Here is a 26848-nt window from a genome sequence, read left to right as displayed (position 1 = left end):
CACGACACTGTCTGAGGAATCTCAGTGAGTTAACACTTCACGTGGGTGTGCAGCGCGGTGCCGTCGGCGTCTTCTTCCCCTGGAGGACATCAGCTACCTCAGTACACAGAGTGTTGAGAGGAAGGTCACTTATTAGAGGGAATATTAACTGTGGTATAGTGACACATTTCCCTCAGGCACTCATTATCTTCTTTTTCAAAGAAAACAGCAAGGGCAAATGAGATATGGTTGAAGAATTATACAGTGTGTCAGAGATATAAAGCTCTATACCCCTCTCACCGTTAATTACAGTGACAACTTGTTTCCCAGTCCTAAGTGCATGGATTGGCTGAGCTGATGCCATTTCAGTTCTTCTTTCTATGTCCCTCCAGTGACCCAGGACCACGTGCTGACCTGCATTGTGAGAAGAGCGGGACCCGGGCCACCTGGGCTTGGATCCTGACTGCCTGTTACTACCTATGCAATCCTAAAACATAGGTATAATAATCCTTACAGAGATCATATTTGGTAACAATGTTGGGTAGTTGCCTACCAATTAGTTGAGACTCAGCGAAGGACAGTGATTATAACACACATTGTTTAGTTTTGTATTCATACCAACATGGTTCCGGTGTCCAAATGAATATTATATACTTTAAAAAAAGCAACCAATTTTGATGCATTATACACATCTATAAAAAAACTACCCTTAAAAGAAGCAATATTTCCTGGGTTTGTTAAAATAAGACCTGACCTGATATAAAATACATATTAGCTTCAGAAAGAAAGTTCTCACGGTAGCAACCATTGTATCTTGAATTTGATGTTTAAAACACCTTCTTAAAATAAAAACGGTAAGAGTAAGGTTTTAATACTTTTGTGTAGGTATCAGAAGAGAAATCTACCACTTTTGTATGGTATCAGAAGAGAAAAGGATTATGATACTAGATGGGAAACACAAAAAATAAATAGGAGGGAACTCTGAAATGTTAACATTCTTCAATACTGGCCTGATCAAAAGCATAGTTACGACCAGAGGTTAAAGGAGCAACTGAACAGTACCCTGGCTGCCTTGCCTCAGTCTCAGGCCAGCTAGATTGGGAAAATGCCTTGTGCCGATGACATCAGCAGTAAGCCAGATGTAGTATACTAAGTGCTTCATGCTTTTCCTTAATGCAAAGGTTAAGAGGACAAAGGAAGGAATTTGGGCTTCCAAAAGGAATGAAACAGGTAAGTATGCTTTGAAACATCTTGACTGCAGTGGCCCTGCTGTAATTTCATTTAGCTTCACTGTGGCTAGCTGAAATAGAAAAGTGCATGGTGTGCATTTTCACGGTATTACCTGTTCTGCTAGATGCCCTTTGCTGAGTAGATAGGATGCTGCCTGGGGATTCCAGGGACTTTTCCTGCCTGTTGGTGCTAATTTCAGAAACAGCTGTCTAGTGCTAAGATTTATGTCTCTATTTCCACTAATTTCTCAGATGAGCTGCTGGAAGGAGAGAGCAATTAATACATTAATAGCTAAGACCATGTCTTAAGACCACGGCTTTGAATCTTTTTTTCAAGATGTAGGTTCTTGCGTTGCTGATGCTTGGTGTTAATATAGTATATACTGCATTCTATTGTTACTGGTTATATGTTGTTAGCAATTTTTTTCTATTGACTACTATTAACTATTGTGTTAATAATCATAAAGAAAACCAGGGGTGTTGGCACATGTCTTTAATCCCAGCATTTAGGAGGCAGAAGCAGACAGATCTCTGAGTTCTAGGCCAGCCTGGTCTACAGGGATACACAGGAAAACTGTATCAAACTCCCCACCCCCATCCCTGTCGTCCCAAATCAGAAAGAGATGATAATTCTCCCTTATCAGTCTCCAAGGAAACATAGGTACTTCTACATTAAAAATACCATGTTTGTGCTTAGACTGTGGGATGGCTTGGCATACACTGAGCATTCATTGGAGGACTTACTAGTTTCTAGACACCATCAAAAGCTTTTCATGTTGATTGATTCATAGCATCAGCTATGCTGATGAGCTAACTTAGCCCAAGAAAAGTCCCTCTGAGATATAGGCTACCTGTTTCCTATTCTCCTATGAAGAGATGGGCATAGGGGGGTTAAAGAACACATTAAATATTCTAAAGGTTCAAAAACACTGTATTTAAATGCATGTACAACATCCTAGAGTCAGTATATAATAGGAATAGAATTTGAACTTATAAAATCTCTTTCCAGGTTCTAGGTACAATTTCTACTACCTCTATAAACAGGGCCTTTTACCATGTGCACGCATGCATGCATATGTATGCATGTGTGTAGTATGTGTATGTATTGTTTTTCATATTTATATCACATTTAATATTTGAAGCTTTTCTACACATCATTTTGTTCTTTGTATTCAAATTAAGCTGACAGATTAAAATTCAGTTATTGAAGAATATGGTATACCTTCACTTATTTAATTATTATTGTGTGTTTCTTTTGAGACACAGTTTCTCTGCGTAGCTTTGGCTGTCCTTAAACTTGCTCTGTAGACCAGGCTGACCTCAGACTCACAGAGATCCACCTGCCTCAGCCTTCAGAGTGCTAGGATTAAAGGTGTGCACCACCGCCACCTGGCTTATTTAAAAGTTTTAAAATAGCTTTTGTTTTGTTTTGCTTTGTTTGGGTTTTGGTTTTCTGAGACAGGGCTTCTCTGTGTAGCTGTGGCTGTTCTGCACTCACTTTATAGACCAGGCTGGCCTGGAAATCACAGAGATCTGTCTGCCTCTGCTTCCCAGAGTGCTGGGATTAAAGGCTTAAAGTACTTAACATTTTAAAAAAATATATATTTTATTAATTTATTCATGTTACATCTCAATTGTTATCCCATCCCTTGTATCCTCCCATTCCTCGCTCCCTCCTATTTTCCCCTTACTCCCCTCCCCTATGACTGTGACTGAGGGGGACCTCCTCCCCCTGTATATGCTCATAGGGTATCAAGTCTCTTCTTGGTAGCCTGCTATCCTTCCTCTGAGTCCAACTAGGCCTCTACTTTTATATGCAAACAAACATTCTGAGGAATTAGGAAAGAAGGATGAACAAGGCACAATATGCAGCATTTTACAAATTAAAAAATTCTCATGCACAAAGATCCTTTAAGAAAATCCAGCCAGGTGTTCAGAGAACATGAGGCTGCCATGGTTTCTTAGGCCATTGGAACTAGGAAGGAGGGGCCTGCTTTTATCTCAAGAAAGCACATCATATTAGGCCAGCCAAAGAGGTGTCTTATGTAGGTCAAACTCCACTACCAGGGCCAAAGTCACAACTCCTTATGGAGCACAGCAGAGTGCAGAGGGTTAGCAATTAGCAGAGTGAGTTCTTGGGTGGTACGTCATTTCAAGAAGCAGAAAAGCACAGTGCTGGACATAGATTCCAGGGCTGCAATGCCTAGGTTCACCTCCAACTTAGAATTTGGATCCTTATTACTCAATGTAATAAATGTGATTAAAAGGAAGGTGGCTGTTTGTTTTTTTTTTTTAATTTTTATTTTTAAACAAATAATATATTTGTCTCACATTTCTCCTTTATAAAAAATAATGTTTAGATCCTAGAACATAGAGACAAATTAAGTGAATCCTTGATAAATATTTACCATGGAGTCGCACAGGGAATGAGAGCAGTGCAGTAGCTATTATTATTATTGCTCTAATTAGTTACAGAAGCCATACACAAGGACATTGAGACAGTCAAGAAAACCTCACTTAGAACATATGAAAACCCAAAGCACCTACCCCTGACTCCCCTTTCCCCGGACTATGTCCCTTTTCTGAAAGCTATTTCTGTGTTAGAGGTGAACTCACTGTTGTTAGTGTCTATTTGAGAATATGTCATGGGCTGTGTTTCTTCATTAGCTTTAGCAGAACACCAGACAGCCGAACCTGTAATTCAAATTGCCAATTGCACAATCCTTAGTGCTACCGAGGCACAGATGCTTTGCTGTACGTGAAGCTGTGGCTCTTGAGCCTCTGTGTTACGTACTTTCAGATTCATTTCATGGCTATGTGGGAAGGTGAGCGGGACGTAGTGAATAGGCTAATTCTCACTCAGCCTTTCCAGTTGGGAAATCATTTTCAAGCACCACACAGGTAGGGTGAGCACACTTTCTGATCCTTTCTTCCTTCCTTCCTTCCTTCCTTCCTTCCTTCCTTCCTTTCCTTCCTTCCTTCCTTCTTTCTTTCTTTTTGTTTTTTTGTTTTTCGAGACAGTTTCTCTGTGTAGCCTTGCCTGCCCTGGACTCGCTTTGTAGACCAGGCTGGCCTCGAACTCACAGCAATCCACCTGCCTCTGTCTCCCAAGATCTGGGATTAAAGGCATGTGCCACCATGCTTGGATCCTGATCCTTTCTTCCAGCCTCGTTTCCCCGAACTTCACTGGTGTTTTATCACAAGAATATACATCTTAGGTGCAGCAGATAAATATGACTCTATAGAAAGATAAAGTCTTTTTAAAAGCCCAGACACATGCCAAATATGGCATTTAAAAATGTTTTTATTAGTTTAAAGATTCATTGACAATAAGAGGTTAACTTCTGGCAACACCCAGCCTACCTCAAAGAGGATAATGAGCATCAAAGAACCTCCTTATGGAAATGGCTTCAAATGTGGCAAACAAGACACTGGGCAAAAGGTTCTCATTTCTACCACAGACAGAATTCTGCCTAAAAAAAGAGCAAGCTTGGACACAGGCAGTGTCAATGGCCAACCTCTGCCAAGACAGGGTAAGCAAGCCCTCAATAGTTCCTGCCTCACAAATATGTCTGTCAGATATATTGGGCCAGAGGGCTGAAGAAGAAGCTCCAAAGTTATAAAGAGTTTTGGGTGACTATTCAGGTAGAAAACTGTCTGTTATCCTTTCATTTGGAAAGCTACTAAAATGCACTCCTGGCATACTCAGATAATCAAGTTTATTCCTTCTCAAGTCTCTGATGGAGTTGAAGTCCTGGTAGCTTAGTGTTACAATGAAGTTTAATTATTTAGGGGTTAAGATGTTTTTAGGTCTAGATAGGTGTTCTAAGTTAATAATGGCAGTATGTGATGGAGATTTACATTCAGAAATTTAGATGCACCAAGATATGAAAGCTGTCTTCTTCAAGGGTGTCAAATACAAATAACCAAAACACTAATAATGTAACATTCATACAATTCCTGATTGTGTCGTGGTTCTTCTTGCTATAGGCAATCTATTGTACATATGTCTAATAATATAAATGTATATATAAAAATAGTAATAAAAAAGAAAAAATGTGAGCACTCTTAGTTTGACATAACTTTTGGTATCCTTCTTAGGTAATTATGACAAAACTAAATATTACTCAAATTAAAAAAAAAAAAAAAGAAGCCAAGGGACCAAGTTATGCTGATCTTATATCTTTCTTGAACATGCTCTGGTTACCTGGAACTCTAAATTCTGTCTTGATAATTTCAAAACCTTTCTAATATTCAAATGAAACCATCGGTGTCTGGCTTCCTGAGATGAATGAAGACATGCATCCTTGGGAAAAATATGGTGCCTGAGAGCAGCTGTTTTCTGGGTGTTGTGCATGGAGCTTAGCTGGCTGCTCACATGCATGGCTGGGAAATCTGCTGTTGTCCCTGGCAGAGCTGAAGGTGGGAGGAAGAGAACGTGGGGGCAAGTTGTTCTCCCCAAACCTAGAGACGCTGATGTGTAACTGTAAGGAAGCTGAGGATTTCAGGTTTGCATTTGGCCTTCCAGATTGTTATGAAGGCATATTTATTTCTCAAGGTAGAGATAGAGAACATTGTTGGCTCAATAAGTTTTAAATGTCAAAATGTATGGCATGTGGGCTTTCCTTTGAAGTTTTTTCCAACATCACAAGATTACAGTGACAAGGACATAAGTATGAAGTCTCTCTCTCTCTCTCTCTCTCTCTCTCTCTCTCTCTCTCTCTCTCACACACACACACACACACACACACCACACAATGCTAAAATGTCCATAATTTCCCTTGCTAATACAGAAGTGCTGAAGACCCAGAGCACCAGTTCAAACTCAAGAGCACATAGAAGAATGACTACCTGTTGCCGTTTTTTATTTCTCTCTTATCTTAAAAATGAGACTTCTGGGAAAAGAAATATGATCAAGCAAGTAAATCAAAACCAATAATGTGACAGTTTCGTGGGAAGAATAACCTAGAAGAAAGCGAAGGGAAAATTCCTAGAGGTCAGTTGTTCCAAACACGGTATGCGTATTTTCTCTGTCAGCCAAAGCTGTGGTGTCTGAAAATGATTGCTGGTATATCTGAAATTCTTAATAAAAATTCCAGGAAACCTGGGGGCTTCTGGGAAGAATATGTGAAACCAAGAATAGCTAATTCTTAATAGTAAAAGATGCATGGATAAAAAAAAAGTGTTAAGACATCAGCTAGGTGAGACACGTTGCGTGTTTTCATTTCTGTGTTTGGTTTGGACATCCCAATGCACAGGGTAGTAGGGAGAGGGCAGAATCTTCCTTCCTTCCTTAGGGTTCTTCTGGGGAATGTTGTGTGGAGGCTTTCCTTCCTCATGAAATGGCACTGTTGAGATCTTGTTTGCAGACTTTAGCAAGGAAGCCCCTTCCTCCTCATGGCTCCATGTGGAAGCCACTGTAGGGCACACCTTCCCTAAAGAGGATCAGTCTTTGGCCAAAGATATGGCAGTAGCCATGCTCCTACTGTGTCAGAGAACCCTAGACTAATCCCTCTGCTCTGACTACACTTTGCTATTCAACCAAGATCTCCTTTGATGAAAGAAGTTCAGACTCTCCCTTTACAATCATTGTGGCCTCTGGTAAAACAGACCCTCATGGAGCCTCAGTTTCCCTAGGCGTATAATGAAGGCTGGAACAGGCTGTCTCTGAGGGTTTATAACATAGCAAACACAGTGCCCGTTTCATTTCCAATGCTTCTTCCTAGGTGGCTTTTGAGCTCTTTTCAAGTTGATCGTAGTATTTAAAAGTTGTCTTCTTTCAGAACCCTTCGCTGGTCTTTTCCTTGCAGAGGAAAGTCTCCTCGTCCCTAATGCCCATAGCTACATTCACACCATGCAGATGCAGTTCTGGAGTGTGAGGAAGGCCAACAAGAAATGAGGAGCTCTCCTCCAAGGAACTCCTGAGTGAAAAATGCATCTGGCTCCCATTTCCTGCAGAATTTTGCTTATTTGAAATGTTTAAGAAATCAATTGATCCAACTTCAAACAGACTAGGTTTTGTTGGCTGTGTAAAAGCTCAGACCTCCTTTTGTGTCACTCCCAAGTCTGCAGTTCACAAACATCCAGTTCCCTTCATACTTTACAGAGGACTTCCTCCTGGCCACTGCTCCTTTGCGCTGAGCCAATATCAGGCTGGGAAGGGAGGCAATAAATCTCTGTCATTTTTCATATCTTGTACGCTCCCTGTTGCTTCTGATAAGGACATGACAGAGGCCCTCAGCTCTATGCATAGGTCTCAGGGAAATTGAGAAACCAAGTCATGCTCTGCTCACAAAAGGGAAAACATAACACGCTAAGTTTGGCTTTGGGTTTGTACGGATGGTTTTCAGAGGACGTGGGTAGTGGATATAGAACTTATCTTTGTTCTTGACTAGATTGTACACAGAAATTTAAAACATGGAAACAAATTCCTATCTTTTAAATATTTTGATTAAAAAAAATATATATATAGGCTTTTTGAGGCAGGGTTTCTCTGTGTAGCCTTGGCTGTCCTAGACTTGCTTTGTAGACCAGGCTGACCTCGAACTCACAGCGATCTGCCTGCCCTTGCCTCCGGAGTGCTGGGATTAAAGGCATGCTCCATCATGCCAAGCTTGATTAAGTATTTCTTTTAATGAGAGGAAGGAAGCAAAATTATGTCCTATATAGAGATCTTGGCAAAGAAAAGATTTTTGCACTACCCTTTGTGCCTTTCCTCTTCTGCTTGGTTACTTCCAAGTTTCATACGAGGTTTTAATGACTGAAATGAATGTGATTGGAGACCAGCAATCCTTCCAAAATGGAAAGATTTTTTTTCCATGACTTCTGCACATGATGAGGGGAAACCGATGATGCCAACTCTGGCTGAGCCAACTCCACGCGTGGCCACAGCAGAAAGACGCACTCAAGGAAGAAAGAAAAAAAAAAAAAAAAAAAAAAAAGGAAGGCAGCTGATGTTTGCAAAGCTTTTAGTTGGTTTTTGAGTGTTATCTAGCATTATCATTGACAACATTCACTTTTTGGCACTTCAGCGAAAGTGGTAAAAGTTGCTTGGAACAAAAAGTTTCATTCAGTTGCTCTTGTTTGCTTGAGACGCAGTCCCATAAACGTAGCAAAGAGAGAGCGAGCGAGCAGTATTTGTCCACAGGGGATTGGTGAGCATTGACATGACCTCAGCTTGCAAGTGGGGCCTCTTAAAGGAGCCAAGGTTTTGAGCCACACTACACAAGAGAAGCCCATTTAAAACCCATTTATAATTTAACATTCTGTCTCTTGAGGCTGCGGCCAGTTGGGTCCTGATAATGATTTTTGTTGGCACGCAGCTATATGGTCAACGATCCTGACACAGTCACCCTTTCGAACAAATGGGCCTATCATTCCTTCTACTTTTAAAACAATTGGCTTGAGTTTCACTGACTTTGTTCTTTCAGAGGCACATAGATGCAGCTTTTGAACTAGCGACACAGAGCCATTCTGTAGCTGATAAAAACATCCACCGGTTCACCTAAAAATCATGTGCCTTTGGTCTCAGAATGTGTCTTTCACATGTACGTCTGAACACAGGTCTCTCTGATATCCTCAGAGCTCATTTCAAACAAAATTATTAAGGCCACGGAGTGAGGAAACTTACGCAGACTTTCCATTTTAGTTCTTAGCCACCGTCCTCATGCTTATACTGTGAATGGACAGGGTAAACTAGAACATTTTGGGATTAGAATTTGTCCTTGAACTTTTCACTTGTGTAATAGAATTTGGAAGTTTTAGAAAAGTATTTGGCAAACATAACTCGTTCCCTTTGCATTTTTATGTGCATTTATTTAACAAATATTTCCTTGCTGCTTAATATGAGCCAGGCACCATGTTTCCATACAGTGACACATCAGATTCCCGGTTTCCCAGAGTTCTGTTTTAGTGGAGGGACCAGGCAATGCACCAAATAAGGTCATTTTAGACAAAGGCAGGTGATGTAAAGGCAAGGAGTGGGGATGCGGGTGGGGGATGGGAGCGAGACTGGGATAAATTCCTGTAGGTGAGCAAGCAAGGGGTCCTCCTGGGGAGGTGATGGATAACAGAAACTAGCCATAAGGCATTGCCTGGACTGTGTACAGGCAGAGTGTCCGCCGTTGGGAGTACTGAATAGATTATTATTCACAGAGTACATAGATCATTGTCTGGAATCAATATAAAATATGAAACTGCTTTTCCTTCACCAAATAGTCATAGTATCTACCAAGTCCATGCTTCCTGGCAGATGGAGGGAATTAGAGAGACTGACTTCCAGCAGCTCAGGTGACATTCCCAAGCAATACTTTGCCATGTGTGGTTACAGACCATTGGTTTCTTATTCCCCGGCCTTCCTTGCTCCCAAATCTTGTCCCCATGGAGCTCACTTAGGCAAGCATGGGGGCGGGGGGGGGGGAGAGGCCAGAAATAGACATTTTGTGCTCACTTGCTGGAGTCAGTTCCTGAAAGCCTCTCTGCCAAGGCACAGTGTATGTCTGGACTGTAACTCCTTTTGATCTAGTACTTTCCATGACACCAAGAGTCAGTCGTTGTCCAAGTGAAAGGAGCACCTCTCAACACTTGCAATGAGCTTGATTTAGTTTATAGCATCACTGTAGATTAGGGAGTTCCATTTCAGTTACCTCCCCTAGAGCCGCAGGCCTATAGTCATTGCTTTTTGATCTGACTTGGGGAAGCTGTGGTTTTGGATCGCCCAGTTTTTGGCTATCTATAATTTGTAAGGTCTGTCGGATGCTCTTTCAGGGCTCTTTTAAAACATGCCAAAGAACGACAGAGGTTTTCACCTTTTAGGTAATAAGTGCCAGGCAATGTTTGCCAAAGGCTCCTGTACCCTGGAAGGCATTCCACTTGTAAGTATGTCTGGCTGGCTAAAATTCCTCCTTTTACCTATTTTTAAGCAAGATAGCCTCAAAAGTGGAGATGAGTAAAGTTCATTTTATTACCTCTCTGTGGTGTTCTGTTTTAATGTATCTATTCACTGTCTCACTCTAGAATGACTCTTAGGCATTTAAAAGTCTTAGATTTGAGGATGTTAAAAAACCATTGTCTATCTGTAGGGAGTTGTACCTGATCCCTGAGGCTGAGTAAAAACAGACTGTAAAATCCAGATTGGTTTCTATGCTTCAGAAGTGTAAGACGTCTGATTCTTTATCAAATACTCTCCTAAAAGTGGCTTGGTCTGGGAGCACATGTATCTCATCCAATTTCTTTTTTCCTGCCTTAGTTTTTTTTTTTTCTGTATTAGTTTTTGTCCATGACTACGTGATAGTACTGGACAAACCCAATGACAGCAACGGGGAAAAGCCAGCACTGAGGCTGACGGCATGAAAGGACTCAAGTGAGCTAAAGAAAATTTAGAATCATAGAGACAGAATTTGTAAGCACAGGTGAACTGACAAAGTGAGCAAAAGAAGCTGTCAGTCTGACAGTTATCCATTAAAACAATGCAAGCAAGCAAGCAAGCAAGCAAGCAAACAAACAAAACTAAGTCTTTTGGTTGGCAAGGTCACCTCAAAGTGCAAAAATGGGGAAGGAAGGTAGATCGCTTGAGAGCTGTAGGACCCAAGGTGAAGACCTGTAATGCCCACTGTGGCTGAGCTTTTTCCTGCAGTGAGCTTGAGGGTTACAGGAGCGAGGAAGAATGCACCATAGAAGGGCTCCCCTCACCTGGGCAGGAAAGCCTCTCCTGTGACTCCATCCCACTCAACTTAGCAAAAGCCTCAAGCTTTCTCTATTCCCTCAACAAAGCCTTGCTGAGTGCCCTATGAACACCAGGCAGAGTTGCAGGTGCTGAAAATGCAGCCACAACAGACACAGACCTCCATTTTTATAGAGCCATTAGACCATCATTTCTTCTCCTTCTGTTACAGCTTAATTAGTATCCATCCCGGAAATAAGCTGCTGGAAAGGAGCCTTGATTGCGACAAGAGAAGGCTATGGAAGGAGTCGTATTTCTATACAATTGAAGGCTGCGGAAGGAACCATATTTCTACACACTTTGTCGGCCCCTCAGTGCGATCCGTTTATGAGCAAAGTTATTTCTAAACCTATCTTAAAACTTCACAGAGTTTTGGCTCCTATCTGTCTAAATGGTGATTTTTGGATAAGTCCTTGTTTTGCTAAGCTATTTTTGCTTTTGTCAGCTGTGCCTTAGTGGCATGACAGTACTGTCCCCAATTTTTGTTTTTTTTTTGTTTTTGTTTTTAATTTTTCTGGAATAATATTTTATTTATAGTTCAGTTTTAACAAAAGTATAAACTTTTGCAAACAAGTTTTCTCTGTCTCTTTTTTTTCCTTCTTTTCTTTTTTAAATTTAGATAATTTATTCAAATTACATCCCTATTGTTATCCCCACACTTGTATCTTTCTGTTCCCCCTTCCTTCCCTCTTTCACCCTATTCCCCTCCTCTAGGCCTGTGACAGGAGGGGGTCCCCTTCTCTCCCCAATTTTGAAACCAAGAAACAATAATGCAACTGCCTGGAAACTTAAGAGCCAGGTTTCCACTGAAAAGCTGCTGGTCTGACTCTGTCTCAGCGTTCCCTCCATTGTATCAGTTTGCCTTCCTGCTAGCAGTAGTCACATAAACTGATTTCACTGAGAAAGTTCAGAAAACTTCACATTTGCTCACCTACATGTGGGAGCTGGAAACTGTTTATAGATTCTGGAAACTGTTTATAGATACCATCTGCTTGAGCAACTGTGCCTATTTTTCAAATTAACAAATGGACGACTTTAAAGTGATGCACAAAATTTACATGTACTTATCATGTACAATGTTTTCAATCATGAACTAGTTGAATCTAGATAATTAATTAGTATACCCATTACGTCACACAGCTTGATTTTGCTTTTTAGGTGCGTGACAACATCACATCACAGAATGTACCACCCTGCTCTCCTATACAGTTCTTGAATTAACTGCTCTTCATAGTGAGCTTGGAGGCTTTGACCAACATCTTTATAAGCTCCCTCAGGAAGTGTACTAGCCCCTGGGAAGCACCATCCTATCTGCTTCTATGAGATCAACTTTTTATGTTCTACAATAAAGTAGACCATGAGGGGTCCTTTTTTTTTTTTTTTTTTGGTTGGTTTTTTCCTTGTAATTAACAGGAGCAATTCACTTAACATGGTATTCTCTGGGTTCACTCAAGTTGTCACAATGACAGGATTTCCTGAATAGATTTCATTCTGTAACCATGCCACATTTTCGCTCACTATTCATTTAGCCTAGTGGACACGTAGATTGGTTCTGAATGTTGCTGATCTAAGAGGCTGCCTAGTATATTTCTCAGCAACTGCCTTGGTTCAGTCTCAGCTCTTCCACTGTGCTAGGCAAGCATTCTTAGATAAACCTCTTAAGTGTTTTGTACATTATCAGTTGTGTTTTTTTTCTCTACAATGGAGAAAAGAGCTGTATCTCATTGGGTTGCGATTAATAATTGAGTATTTATAAAGCACAGAGGATCTTAACACGTAGTAAATACTAGGCATATGATCATTTTTCAGTACTGTGGTACAAATACAGATATTATCAGAACACATTAAAGCTTATATTTAGGGCTTGTCACCTTGATCACACTTTTGTCAAAAGAATGAAGGAAGGAAAGTAGGAAAGAAAGAAGCAATTTCCAAGTGATAGTATCATTTTATCCTGTCATCTACCAGTGTAGTAATTCAAAGGCGTCACTAGATGGCAACTGTGAGTCATAAAACTGGCTGCACGTGGTTAACCTCAATGGGTCTGACCTTGGCAAGTGTGTCCTTTGCCCTTAGACTCAGGCTGTTCCTTCTCGACTCTTAAGCAAAAATGCAGTCAGTACAGCTTGCCTTTTGTAGGTGTTTTTGGTGCTCCTTTAGAGGTGCTAGTCCTTCTAAGGGCAACTGCGCTGAACCTGGGTTCACTTGCCAAGATCATATGGTGACTATGCTTAACAGGAGTGTTTTAGGCTAGGTGATGACATAGAGCCAAAATCTGGGGCTGAGAAGATCTTAGAGCCTGCTAGCAGCTACAGCTTATCACATGGTTACTTATTCAAAATGTAAATTCTTGGCTGTCTCAGGTCAGGCAATGAGGAAGTCAGTGTTTTAACAAGCTTCTCAGGTGACTCCTGTGCCTGAGATAACAATGTTTCAAATAGTATACATGTAAGATGAGACTGTTGTCAAGTTAAGTGACTCACTGGAAAAGCAAAAAGGTGGGCTGAGAGTGAAGGTGATCCCCAGCATTAGTTGTGACAGAGCCATACTCTATGCTAAGTTGAACATTCCACCTTTTCCAAGTGTGCATTTTTTCACCCTTCTCCTGCAGACTGAGGCTATCAATTACACATCGTGTCCCAGGTGGGAAAAAAAGGTCATGTATGTATTTATTTATACAAGAGTTTCAATACACATTTTATTTTTTTTTTTACACATTTTATTTCAATACATACTTCTATGGGGATGTGGCTGCCTCTCTCTCTCTCTCTCTCTCTCTCTCTCTCTCTCTATATATATATATATATATATATATATATATATATACACACACACACACACACACACATACACACACACTCTAAAGTGTGGACACATGTGTGTGGTGAGGGAGAAACAAAAAAAATTACACGTGGAGACTCTTGGAAAACAGATGAAAGCCTCTAGGGATGAGGGAGGACAGGAGGAGGGGAGTTCAGAGCTAGGCTATAGGTAGTGGGTAGACAGTCACAGAATGAAGTAGAGGGCAGGCATCAGGGTGTGTGTGGCTGCAGAATCATAAGCCTGCAGAACAGCAAAGTTTGTTCAAAGGCAGAGGTGTAGTCAATACGTTATGGACAGCTGTATCACACATTAAGCATAGCTGACACCCACTGAATGTTAGCTGTGTAGTTATGTTGACACGGTACTGAGCACTTTATAACTATTATCATTGGACTTAATCGCGCTGAACCTTTGCACATTACCCTCAGCCTTGCATTACAGATGACAATGGCCATGCATACGGAGCAATATTTTCCTCGAAAGTCGGCGTTTCTATTTCCATTTCTTAGATGTTATGCTTTCAAAAGGGACTTAATATTTACTTCTTCATTCTATGTAATGTGAAGTGAGTATACATTTGTAGAGAAAGATGATTATATTCTTCATGTATATAATTGTTTCCCCCTGATTCTATCTTATGCAAATAAGATCTCCTCAAGCAGGTACACTCCTCTCTCACTCAGCTCAGTGGCTATTTATAATAGCTATCTGTTACAGTTCAGCGACTTACTTATTAGGTACTAGACACCAATAAATAATGCACTTTCCACTCAGTTAAAATGAAAAAGAATACCTTCACTACTAACATCTCTATAAAGTATAAAATAGCTCTCCTCAGACCACTCAGTCAGTAACAACCCAGGGCCAATGACTGCACTAAAACAGAGGTGGAGATGAGTCTGGGTTCTAGCGGGAGTGTGGTAGTGGATCTGAGAAAGCTACAACGGTTCCTCTCCTTAGACAAAGGGTCTTACACAATGAGATGACGGCTACCATTGGATTTTTTTCCCTCTTAAAAATTATTAATAATAAATTGAAGCCAGGTACGGTGGCTACACACCTTTAACCCCAGCATTTGGGAAGGCAGAGGAAGGTGGATTTCTGTGAATTCATGGCCCAGTCTGATCTACAAAGTGAGTCTAGGACAGCCAAGGCTACACAGACAAACCCTGTCTCAAAAAACCAAAAAAAAATTTTTTTTTGAGATTATAATTACATTTTCCCCTTCCCTCTCTCCAAACCCTCATTACTCTCTTTTAAATTCATGGTCCTTTAAAAATAACTGTTAAAAAACATTGTTATTGCACATATATATTCATGGATTATATATGCACATATATTAAATATATATATATTTCACATACATACAATCTTCTCAGTCTGTAGAGTGGTACTTGTATATATGTTTTCCAGGATGACCATTAGTTAGTCTTATCACAAGCATATTTTTCATAAAGGTTTTTGTTTTTCTTTCTTTTTTTTTCAACCCAAGGACTAAGTGTCCGGTTATTCTTCACTTATTTGGAATGTTGGAAGTAGCCAAGTTCTCATGATAATAGATGAATTGTGAGGGGAAAGTGGCAAAGAGTAGTTCATTTCAATGATTTGAGTCACTAACAGGGAGGAAGCTGAGTCATGAGTGAGTAGCACGTCTGAAATCCCTGGCTTTTTACATTTTTGTTTCTGTTTTATAAGCACTTACTGTGAATGTGAGTTTTTACAGTCAACATTTGCATCTTATCTTCACTGGTCAGATGTGCCAACTACTAAGCTGGAAATTTACATTTTAATGAAAGTTTTGGCAGGACTCAAAGTACTGTGAGTGGATGGTCCTTCTCAGTAAGTGTAGATGGTCAAGGATTATTTAGGATTTCTTTCTTTCTTCCTTCCTTTCTTTCTTTTTTAGCTATTTAACTTTTTCTTGAGAAAATCATTTTTTTTCTGTAATGTAGGTTTTGATCTGTAAAATATTTGTATTAGAATATCTAGGAAACCCTTTCAGCACTGAGGATCTGCGTATTTATGAGGTAGCAAATAAATGGCATAGATAACTCATTTCTGAATTTTCATTATGGCAAAATCTTAGCATTGCATTAATAAAAGAATTTATCAGCCCAGCTATGAGTTTCTGTGAGTCCTTATAGCAGTTCTGCGTTTCATGTCTTAGGTTCGGTAGCACCCTGTCTAGCTTAAAGTTGCATTTACATTATTTATTTCCACATGGTCTTTTACAGATCCTCATGGCTAATATAAAGACAAATTCTGAACAGATGGCATTAGAAGTGGTTCAAAGCCACTCGAACAGGTACAGCTCACATAAGGCAATCTGTGCTTTCTGAGAGTTACTGAGGCCATTTCTGCTTTGTGCACACACTACAACTTTGGTCTTTAGACATGTTTGAAAGGGTCCTGCCACCTCAAGAGCACCTAGAAAACCCAAATTGCTGTACCTGCTTTGTCTATGGTGCCTGAATAATCTATAGCATGCTTTGTTATAAAAGGAAATATGATCAGGAAAGATAGATTTATTAAAGTTATTATTATTATTATTATTATTATTATTATTATTACATTTGTGATAGAAAACAAAGTCACATTTACTATCCACTTCCCACACCAGAAACAGTTAGCTTTCTAGTTTGCATCAATATTTGAATCAATCACAATACATTTCAATGTATGTATATGCCATATGTGGCCATTTTGAACATTTTAAATAAGTAAGTGTATTCCATTCTCAAGCTGACAAACTGGTGCACTTTTTGGGGACAACCTTTCTATTCACACAGTGTTTAGAACTGTCCCTGGCTCAAACCCTTATGGAGCTGAGGTCAGTAATGCTAACTGAGTTCCAGATACCCTAATAGGGTCTTGGTTGGTTGCATCGTGGCTTCAGACAGCATCAAAGTAAGAAGCAACAGTAACGAAGAGCTTTGGTTTCTGGTTATTTATTTATTTATTTATTTATTTCTGTTGCTGATTTTCAAGCCTCTATGGAGATTAAATTAGATAATCTTAGTTTAACTTTTATGGTTGGACTCAAACTCATGAAAGATAGATGTTACTGTTAGTATTGTGGGGTTATACTTTGCCACTGCAATTTTCCCTTTCAGGATTTTCAGTTAGATTTTTCAAAAGAGCTGCTACTTTTGAGGCTATGGTAAACAGGGAAAATCTGCTAGATAACAAATTTATATATAATTATTCAGCATTGCCTGTATTAGCCTAACAGTCGGGTAACTATTTCACTTGTATTTATGAGAGAACATGCTTTAAAATTAACAATGATATGGATCTATAAATATAATTTATGATTTTCACACAGAATTTTATCTCTTAAGCATTTCATGCATTAAGCAAGTATAAACTTAGGCCTTGTAATGATTGAGTGTATTGAAGCACCAGGGAATAAAGCCTTATTTTTCTTCTGGATATAGCAGATATACAGTATGGCTAGATCACTGACATTAATCTACTCTACCCTCTGATAACATCTTGGAAATTGTGTTTAAGTCACATCAAGGCAGGTGCACATACAAATTCAGTAAAATGAAATCACACTGCAGGCATTGACCCTTGTGATTCTCTGGCCTAGCACAACCCTACAGAAGCATGCGACTATAGCTTTTCTGGTAGCTTTAACCAAAGAATGTGAAGAGACAGGTTAACTCACTTACGCTGAGTTATACATGTTAACACATTAATTACAGCCTAAACTTTTATCTCATTGAACTCAAGATACTGCAAATATAATTTCAACTTGCGTTCTTCTTTTTTTAAAATCTTGCCTTAAGAATTTGGAATATGGGCTGGAGAGATGGTTCAGAGGTTAAGAACATTGTCTGCTCTTACAAAGGCCCTGAGTTCAATTCCCAGCAACCACACTGTGGCTCACAACCATCTATACTGGGATCTGATGCCCTCTTTTGGCATGCAGGGGTACATGCAGGCAGAGCACTGTATACAAAATAATGAATAAATAAATCTTAAAAACAAACAAACAATTAAAAGAGAGAGAGAGAGAATTTGGAAGATAGCTCCTACTAGAAGAATGTCTTGATGAGGATGACACATATGTGGCCTGTCACCACCACATTGGACAGTGTGGCTCATCAAAGTTCATCATACTGGAAGACACCAGAGAGTGGCAATATGACACAGACAGAGAACAGAGACCAGCACTGTGTCTAAAGCTGTCTGTTTCTGGCTCGCTCTGACATTTGCCACTGATATGATTATGAAGAAGGGATTTAGTCTCTCTGGGTCTCAAATCCCTATTCTTTAAGATGGAAAATTTTATATGGCTACTATATTCCTCTCAGGAGGCTAGGGGTGAGATTAAATAGATATTGTATGTGAAAGTGTGCTGTTAAACCATAAAATGCCATGCACATGTAAGGCATTATTACTTCTTTCATTGTAACTTTTGCTCTCATGACTTGCCCAAGGCCACATTCCAGACTGGTAGAGAATGAAGGTTGCTATCTGGGGCCTTTGACATCCAACCCTCTGCTTCAGCTAAAGGCTGTTCATACCAAACCAGCTTAAAAATAGTGCTTCCCCCCCCCACCCCCAAATCCTCTTTTTATTTAAAAGGTTGAGGAAAGAGCAGAGTGGCATTAAGAAGTAAATTCCACATTGAACAGTTACTTGCACCATGTTTTCAGTTAAAAGTATATGTGAGGATATTTATATACTTATATACTTAGAATCATAGGCATCAAGGTCTGGACTTTACTGGTGTCATATAACTTAAAACTCCATGGCCTTCAAAGTTTCAAACCACTTTTGAATTAAGTGGTAGTTTCTTAACTCTATTATCTCTAAAACAGCACAACCACCAGAAAGACCTGACTAACAGAGCAGATACGGATCAGCGCAGCAAGTTTTCCATAGATATTTTTGGTTAGAGATGTACTTCATTAATACTTATGTGTGAGAAACCACCTCGTAGAGTGTGACTCCAAGAGGCACATTAATGATAAACAGCAAGTGGGAATTTGCAGGAACAACTCATATTATTTGGTGCTTACTGTGTGCAAGGTAGGCTAGATATTTAATCGCCAAAAAAGTTTGTTTCCATTATTTTTGTCACTGGAAGATATGCTATTTCACTTGAAGAAATCATGAAATATGTATACCCAGAAGGCTGTGGTACATGCATTGGTAATCTGTGCTTTGGACGGTAAAAATTGATTAAAAAATAAAAAGCTCTACTTAATTAAAAATAATTTAGAAAGCTCCCTTGTGTGATTTTGGAAAGCACAGAGATAGAGCATGATCTTTTTCTTTCCCCAATTGTATGCCTACTGTACTGTTTCTATTTATATGGTTTAGCTCATTTTCTACATTGTGTCACACAAACATCTTTGCAGAACGTAAAAAGGCACTTAAAAACTCTTTAGAGATTTAATTCTATATGAACATAAGCATATACCCGATTCATCTTGACAAAGAAAAAAAGATGTACACGCAAAAGTTCTTTATTCTTATTTTGATCAAAATTCCTTAAAATGACTTTCAGATAGTCATTTTTGTTAGAAAAAAACCGGCAATTAAAGTTGTAGGCTTGCCTAAATTGACCATATTGAATAACGGTAATTTTTATTTTGGCTTCCTGGATCACTACTCTTGACTACTGAGTGAAATAGTTTATTGGGTCACCTTTACATTTTTATTGCTTTTGCACCTTCATTTAAAAACAAAGAACTTAATTTTTAAAAAGTCCAATAAAATGTATTTTTGATCTTTCTACCACAACTTTACAAGCAGTTCCCCTCCTTTGCCCTGCAATAATCACCTTCTGCATTTTTTTTATGATTTAGTTGAACATTATTATTGTAATTTTTTACTGGGTGAGCCCATCAATGTCCTTGGCAGCAAGATTTTGCTAGAAAAAAATCCAGAAGCCGAGTGTGTAGTTGGTTGTAACAACTTCAGAGTTTCTCTGGACTTAGTTCACAGCCTTCCCAAGAGGCGGACACAACCCATGCCATGCCTTTCCTCACCAATTTCACCAACATCTTCCAACATCCTTCATCACCTCGCATCCTACAATCGGCTGCTTAAACAGACATGTATACTTTCTTCAATGGCTTTGGGCTATAAACATCTTACTTGGAGAACATCTGGCTTTGCTGGAACCCAGTCCAAATAGTTGGCAGTATCTATGTTAAAAATGTAGCATCCTAGTAAGATCACTGAAGGATTTGCATTCCTCCAGCTGCTCTGAATGGATCCATTTGAGACAGGACATCGCCATGTGGCTGCATGCTGTGCTGTATGTGTCTTTTTGTTCAAGTGCATCTCCAGCACAGGAATGAAAAAAAAACTAAAGAATCTTAAAAGATCAGTCTTCCAATTACAAAATAAAATTACACTGTTAAAAAGTCATTGTGCTATTATATATTAGGAGCTCTCAAGCCATGTGTCCAAAAGTCACACTTAAAGCCAGGCAGCAGTAATAAGCATAGGATGGTGTGGGTAAAATGAGATAATGTCTACTAGTCAGAAATGGATGGTATGTTGTGGACTTTCTTTTTTTCCGTCAAAGTTCAAAAGTTAATGATGTACTTTACATTTTTATTGCTTCTACTGAGACAGCAATTAAAGAATAAAAGAGATTCTGGCACGCTGTTATGACTTTTCACTGTGGATATATTGAATATCACATGTGAATAAAACCATATTTGTTATACCATGCTGTGTTTCAAACATCCTAGTCTGTCTTTGGGAAAATTCAGCACATATCACTTCAGTCATCTGAAATGAATAATTTCTTCATTATAGCTCATAACTTCAAACTATAAAGTATCAGTTGGGAAAAAAATGGGCTCAATTAAGAGAAATATAATAATGGTAGAAAAACACATATAGACATGTCTGAGAGATGATAAGATTATTTTAATTTTCCCATTTTCACTGGAATTATTTATTTTACAAATCTCCAGATCTTTTATTACTTAAAATTCTTTGCTGAATCAAGAAAAGAAGCTTAAGTTAGCATTTTTTTCCCCTGTACAATCTAGCTGCTAGCATCTGGCGGACTCTTGGATACCTACTCAGGTCCTATGGAAATGATTATTCTAAGACTCTATTTCAATATGCCTGGACTTAAAAATCAGCTAGTCTCGCATTCTGTATTTTACTGTAAGTTTATTTTCTAAAAACTCAATATTAGTGATAGTCTCAAGCGTTTTTCAGCAGCTTAGTTAGCATCAGAGACGGGACAAAAGCACTTGAAGAAAGGCTGGGTATTTATCTGCCTAATTGTTTATGTATTGCACAGTGACAAGTTTCTGCTTCATTTGTGAACTACCCCAAGGATGGTTCTCTCCCTCCCTCCCTCCTTCCCTCCCTTCCTCCCTCCCTCCCTCACCCCTTCCCTCCCTACTTCCCTTCCTCTCTCCCTCCTTCCCTCCTGAAACTTACATTTAGGCTTGGCTGGCCAGTAGAATGGAGGACAAAAGTCCTTGTGTGAATCTTCTTGTCGTACCACTGGAGGTAGGTCCTGTTTCTTTGCAGCGTTTACTTTATTTCCAGAACAGCTTCTGAAGTGGAAGGATGAGACTGCTTTTATTCAATTGTATATAAAGTAATAAGAAGAAGTATTATCTAGTCGTTTCTTTTTCTGTATCATATAAGACATTGTATAGTAGAAATTATAAACATATACAAGAGCTTGGTGCATATTTTGGACATAATAGAGATTCTTGTATATTAATAAGGAGAGGGGGAGAGAGACAGAAAAGACATGTGTTTTAGTTTTATTCAAAAAATGTTTATTTTTGTACACTATGTTGCTATAGTCTCCCCAGATTTTGAGTCTCCCCAGAGGCCTATATGTTAAATGCCTCCTTAGCTAGTGCTGTCATTGGGAGATGGCAGAACATTTAGGAGGTGGGGCCTACCAGGAGGAAGTTAGGTCATTGGGGGAAATTCCCTTAGGAAACACTGGGGCCTTGATGTCTCTGTTTTGTTTTTTGGTTATTAGAAGGTGAGCAGGACTCCATTCCCACTAACCCTAGCCCATAATAGACTGCTTCAGGCTGGAAACAACAGAGTCAAGAGCTCATGATGTGACTCCTCTGAAACCCCAAGCCAGAAACATGTCTCTTCTTTTAAATTATCAGCTACAGCTACACAAAGTATGCCTATCTATCATTTGTCCTTATTTGTCTTCACCATCAGGTACTAAACTTCCATTAATTCTTCTGTCACTGACATAGATTAGAGACAGTTTAGAAAGGACGTGGGCATTTGTTACAGAGCCAGCAAATTTGTAAGGAAGCAATGCCTCAGGAAGCACAGTCTCCTTTAAGAAAAGTCAACTTTTGAAAGATGCTTCTCCATCTCATTTGCATACGTGCTGAATTAGAAGTTATTCTTAGTTGCTTATAAAATAGGGTGTGGCGGGCTTTGGTTTGTTTAGAATTCCTTTTGATTTTGACACAACTCAAGCAGATACACACACTTCATAGGTCTTCTCTCATTGAGCCACTTGACAAGCCCTGTGAGATTTTCCCCCACTGAAGCTGGGTTTAAGAATTTCACTCCTTTTTCTAACAGATGCTCTCATTTGTTTTGTTGTGTTTCACAGAGACGTGCCTACAAGACATCTGTATTCGTTGTTCAGAAAAGGCTTAATAGAAACAACTCCAGAATTTAGATCAACAGGATTTGAAAGCCAGCTTTTGTTGATTAGGAAATCAATGCAGAATTGGCTATCTGACTTGAAGCTTTTTGCAGTAAGTGGCATATTCTAGAACAGTATTCTCTAATACTGTCTTAATGACATGGCTGTTCTGTATTTTATGCTTTCTCACGTGGTATCCACTTGCTACATGTGGGTTCAGCACATAAAAATGTGGCTAGTGTGACTAAGAAACTCCATGTAATATATTTTACTCTCTTGTCTTTTAATTTATTTGAACTACTAGACCTGTCTGTAACTGGTGGCTGTCATCAGAAAATACAGCTCTTGGATTTCTCTGTGTGTGCTATTCAACACAAAATGGATGTCTCCAGTTACTGAATACCTATTGAATTGTCATGTTCTCAGAGTATAGGCTCAGACTCTGAAACACCACTTCCCTACGGAACCTGCTCACTCAGAACTAAAGGGTGAATCTATTATCAGTGTGGATTTCACCCCACGTGAGGGGATTGAGACATAAACACTCAGCCCTCAGGGATTTGGACATCTCTCCTCCGAAAGCCACGGGATCTCAAACCACCCCTGGGAATAAAGTTCACTGACAGTAAATGGACACAAATGCTTGACTTTTCCAGTCCAGTGCGTGTGTCCACTACGGCTCTTTACGTAAGACTGGCAGCAGCAGGCAGAGAAGGAGGCGGAGCTCTGCAACCATACAGCGGCTTCCATGTGAAACAACTCTGCAGAGTGGGAGTTGACTTCTGACATGGGATGATAAATACCATGTATGCCTCTTGGTGCACACCCCTCAATAGTCCTCAGCGCTGACCAGGTACAAGCCACAGTGCTGGTGCTGGAGACAGAGTGTTGGAAAGAAACTAGCTACAGTCCCTTCCCTAACAATGACTAATTGTATCAAAACAGTGGTTCTCAATCTGCCTAATGCTGCGACCCTTTAATACAGTTCCTCACGTTGTAGCGAATCCCAACCATAGAATTATTTTGTTGGTATTTTGTAACGGTAGTTTTGCTACTGTTACAAATCATAATGTAAATATCTGATATGCAACCCCAAAGGATTGATAACCACTATATTAGACTGTACTAGTTTTCATAATGACTTCTTCTGCTAAAATGTATGCTTTCTTTCTATTTGTGGTAAAAATAGGAGAGACACAGGATAAACAGAAGCCCTACAGAATCATTACTATGTGCAGCTTGCACATTCAATTCAATTTAGTTCTTGCTGAATAGCTTTCACAGACCCACACTCAAATCACAGACCTAAAAATCAAAGGCAAACTCCCCCCTTTTTAAAGTGCCATACTGCAGTCCAGAAAATAATCTGAGAGACCGGAGTTGCCATTTTTAGATCATAAGCTTAGCATTAGGTTGAACATGTACTGATAATTTACTGTGTATACTTAAACGGAGGGTTTCTCCCTCTGTCTTGGTCGTAAGAACTTCCTTTAAGCTAATTTCTAGTTAAAAGGCTCTTTGTTACTAGTCATGTGAGACAACTTTAATTTTTACTTTGCCACTCATAACAGTATTGAAAAGAGTGTTATAGTCTCGGTGTATGAAACAAATCAAAGTATTTGGGATTCAAACACTGAAAGATGAGAATGGTAAGATTGCCTCCACGGGCAGGCAATTTAAAACTCATCACATTTCAGCTTATCTTGGAAGAATGAGCTAGAAACATGGCAAGGTACTAAGCGAGAAATACTCAGACTTCTTCTTCTCCACACAATAATTATATGATTAAATGTATGGTCCAATACACACAAATTTTCATTGACAAGAGTTTTAAGATTAAAGAGATAAGAATTAATTGGCTATAATAACAATGCCTAGTATTTAAAGTAGCTAAAGACAATAGCAAGTTTTTTCAAATATATTCATTGATTAACACTTTTGATTTAAAAATGTATTTACTTGTTGTGTATGTGTCTGAGTACACATATATTTTTCAAATATATTAAGTAATAACACCTTTGATTTAAAAATGTATTGTATATGTGTCTGAGTGTATGTATATTTTCTCTGTGTGTTCAGGTACCTATGGGAGCCAGAAAATGATGCTGGATACGCCAGGACTAGAGTTACAATGTGTTGTAAGCCCCTCAATGTAGGTGCTGAGTCCTGAATTCTGGTCCTCTGAAAGAGCAGCAAGTATTTCTAACTCCTATTTCCATTTCTCCAGCCCCATTCTTGACTTTTATGAACAGGTATTTTAGAAATCATTCTTTACAGATGAATTGCAAGGCATTAGAAGTAACCATAAGGAAACTGATACATAATATTGTAAATAAAAGTCACCATGAACAAATTAAAAAGTGAGTGGAAGCCACCTTACTTTTTGAAAACTGTTACACTCTGGACAATTTTTACATGGCACCAATTCCTCGTCTCTCCTTTGTGTTCCTTACTATGAGTCTGGGAACCGTTATGGGTGGCTTTGACCAATCCAGCCCAGTAGAAGAGACATAGCACAGCGTCCCCATCCTTACTCCCTCCCTTCTTTCTCCTGTTCTTTCTCTTTATCATTATTTTGAGGCAGTGTCTCATGTAGTTCAGGCTTGCCTGGAACTGGTTATGTGTTGAGGAGGACAGTGAACTCTGGATCCTCTTGTGGCCTCGTGGCTCGAATTACTGGAGTGTGTCACCACACCTGGCTTAACTTCTGAAGTTGGTTCATAGAAGGACAAGGAGCTGTTTCGCGTGCTGGTCTTTTGGGACCCTGGGCTTCTGATTAGCAAGTCTGACCACCTTCAGACCATACGCAGAACCCTTATGCTGGTCTTCCTTCCAGCGCACACTGTCAGCTTCCTTCCATCCGGTGCCTAGGAATACTCACCTCAAGACCACGGTATGGATGGACCCTCAATCATTTACATCTTAGTTTGAGCATCACTTCCTCTTGCTCTGCTCCAAAAGAAGCCACTCATTTTCATGTATCTATCCACACTTTCACTTTAATTCTGCTCTAACAGTTCCTTAATTATGTATCATCACTGTTGTACCAACCAAGGACAATGCATGCCATAAACCTGGATCCCGTCCCTGTTCAGATGTAGCCAATGAACAGCTCATTCTCCAAGGTTGTGGGGAGAGCAGGGACCGCCTCTGACATGAATTCTGGTGCCCCCTTGGTGAGGAAGCAGCACACAGGGAAGGGGAAGCCTCCTAGGCTATCTGGATGAGACCCGATAGGCTGTGGTCATATGGTGGGGGAGGAGGTCCCCTTCTGTCAGAGGTCTAGGGGAGGGGAGTAGGGCAAAAGAGGGAGGGAGGGTGAGAACAGGAAGATAGAAGTGAGGGGATAACAATTGGGATGTAATCTGAGTAAATTATAATAAAAAAGAAAAAAGTGTGCCTTAACATGAACTTTTCCTTCTCTTACAGTAACTTCCTTTTACTTCCCTTTGCCCTCTACATTTCCTTCTCCAATCTCTCTCTGTGTCTCTCTCTGTCTCTGTCTCTGTCTCTGTCTCTCTCTTTCTCTCTCTCTCTCTCTCTCTCTCTCTCTCTCTCTCTCTCTCCTTTTTTTTCCTTGACATGGTTTCAGATAGCCCAGGCTAGCCTCAAGTTCACCATGTAGTTGAGGATGACCTCAATTTGCCTCTCTTCATGCTTCTTCCTCTCAAGTGCTGGAATTACTGGTACGTCCCAATATGCCCACCTCCAGTTCCCTACCTGGAGGCAGGAAACTTGTTTCTTTTGTGCTAAAACATCCCTTGTAACTAGAACTGGGCCTGGCACACCATTAAGTATTTATAAGTACTTGTTAGGCCCACTTCTAAATAAACACATCTTGCAATTCTGAAACACAGAACTTAACAGGGCAAGGAAGCCAGCATTTGAGATTTTAAACACTTTATTTTCTTTGAAAGCCAGAAATTTTAAACTCTATGGGCATTTATAAAGGCTTTGATGGTTCTGATTAGAGTTAAGTACATTCCTTCAATTTGGAAGAAAAGAAAAACCCACAAACAAAATCACAGCAGCGTAAAATTTTTTCAGGAGTATGATGAGGGCTCCCTTGTCAAATCACATACTTTTGAGGCTGTATCACCATTCAGCAGGCTCCTTGCTTTGAAATGAAGAATGTTTATCTCTCACCAATATTTTATTGCTGCTGAACATATGGTCATATGCTGGATCAAGAGCAAGTTTTAGTTGAAAGACTTTTCTTTTATCACTATAAGTGATGAAAACAGCCTTGCTTTTCATTTTTCTATTTTTTAAATTTTATTTTATTGAGACTGGCTTAATTCAAGCATCTAGAATAAGGTAGTGTACTTACCACATTTGGCAAGTAAATTTAGAACTGTTCCCTGTGGTACCATTCATTCTGGGATGCAAGAGCCTTATGGGTTGGGTTTCAGTAACCAGGTATAATTATAAGATTCTATCGTACTGAGATTTAATTCTATA

The 26848-nt window shown here is 39.5% G+C and overlaps 1 protein-coding gene across 2 annotated transcripts in view; it reads right to left on the bottom strand.

Moving 5' to 3' along the window:
- Window positions 1–26848, bottom strand: part of COL8A1 (collagen type VIII alpha 1 chain) — a 138579-nt gene that overhangs the window by 32741 nt on the left and 78990 nt on the right. For both annotated transcript variants that reach the window (XM_084801239.1, XM_084801240.1), the window contains one exon: window positions 21184–21302. The gene's annotated coding sequence lies outside the window, so the exon portion shown is untranslated. The remainder of the gene's footprint in view (window positions 1–21183; window positions 21303–26848) is intronic.

Source organism: Acomys minous (genome assembly GCF_964271855.1).
Source record: "Acomys minous genome assembly, chromosome: 11".
Classification (NCBI taxonomy): Eukaryota; Metazoa; Chordata; class Mammalia; order Rodentia; family Muridae; genus Acomys; species Acomys minous.
The sequence above is the reverse complement of the archived record's forward strand: the minus strand, read 5'-3'. Positions and strand labels throughout refer to the sequence as shown.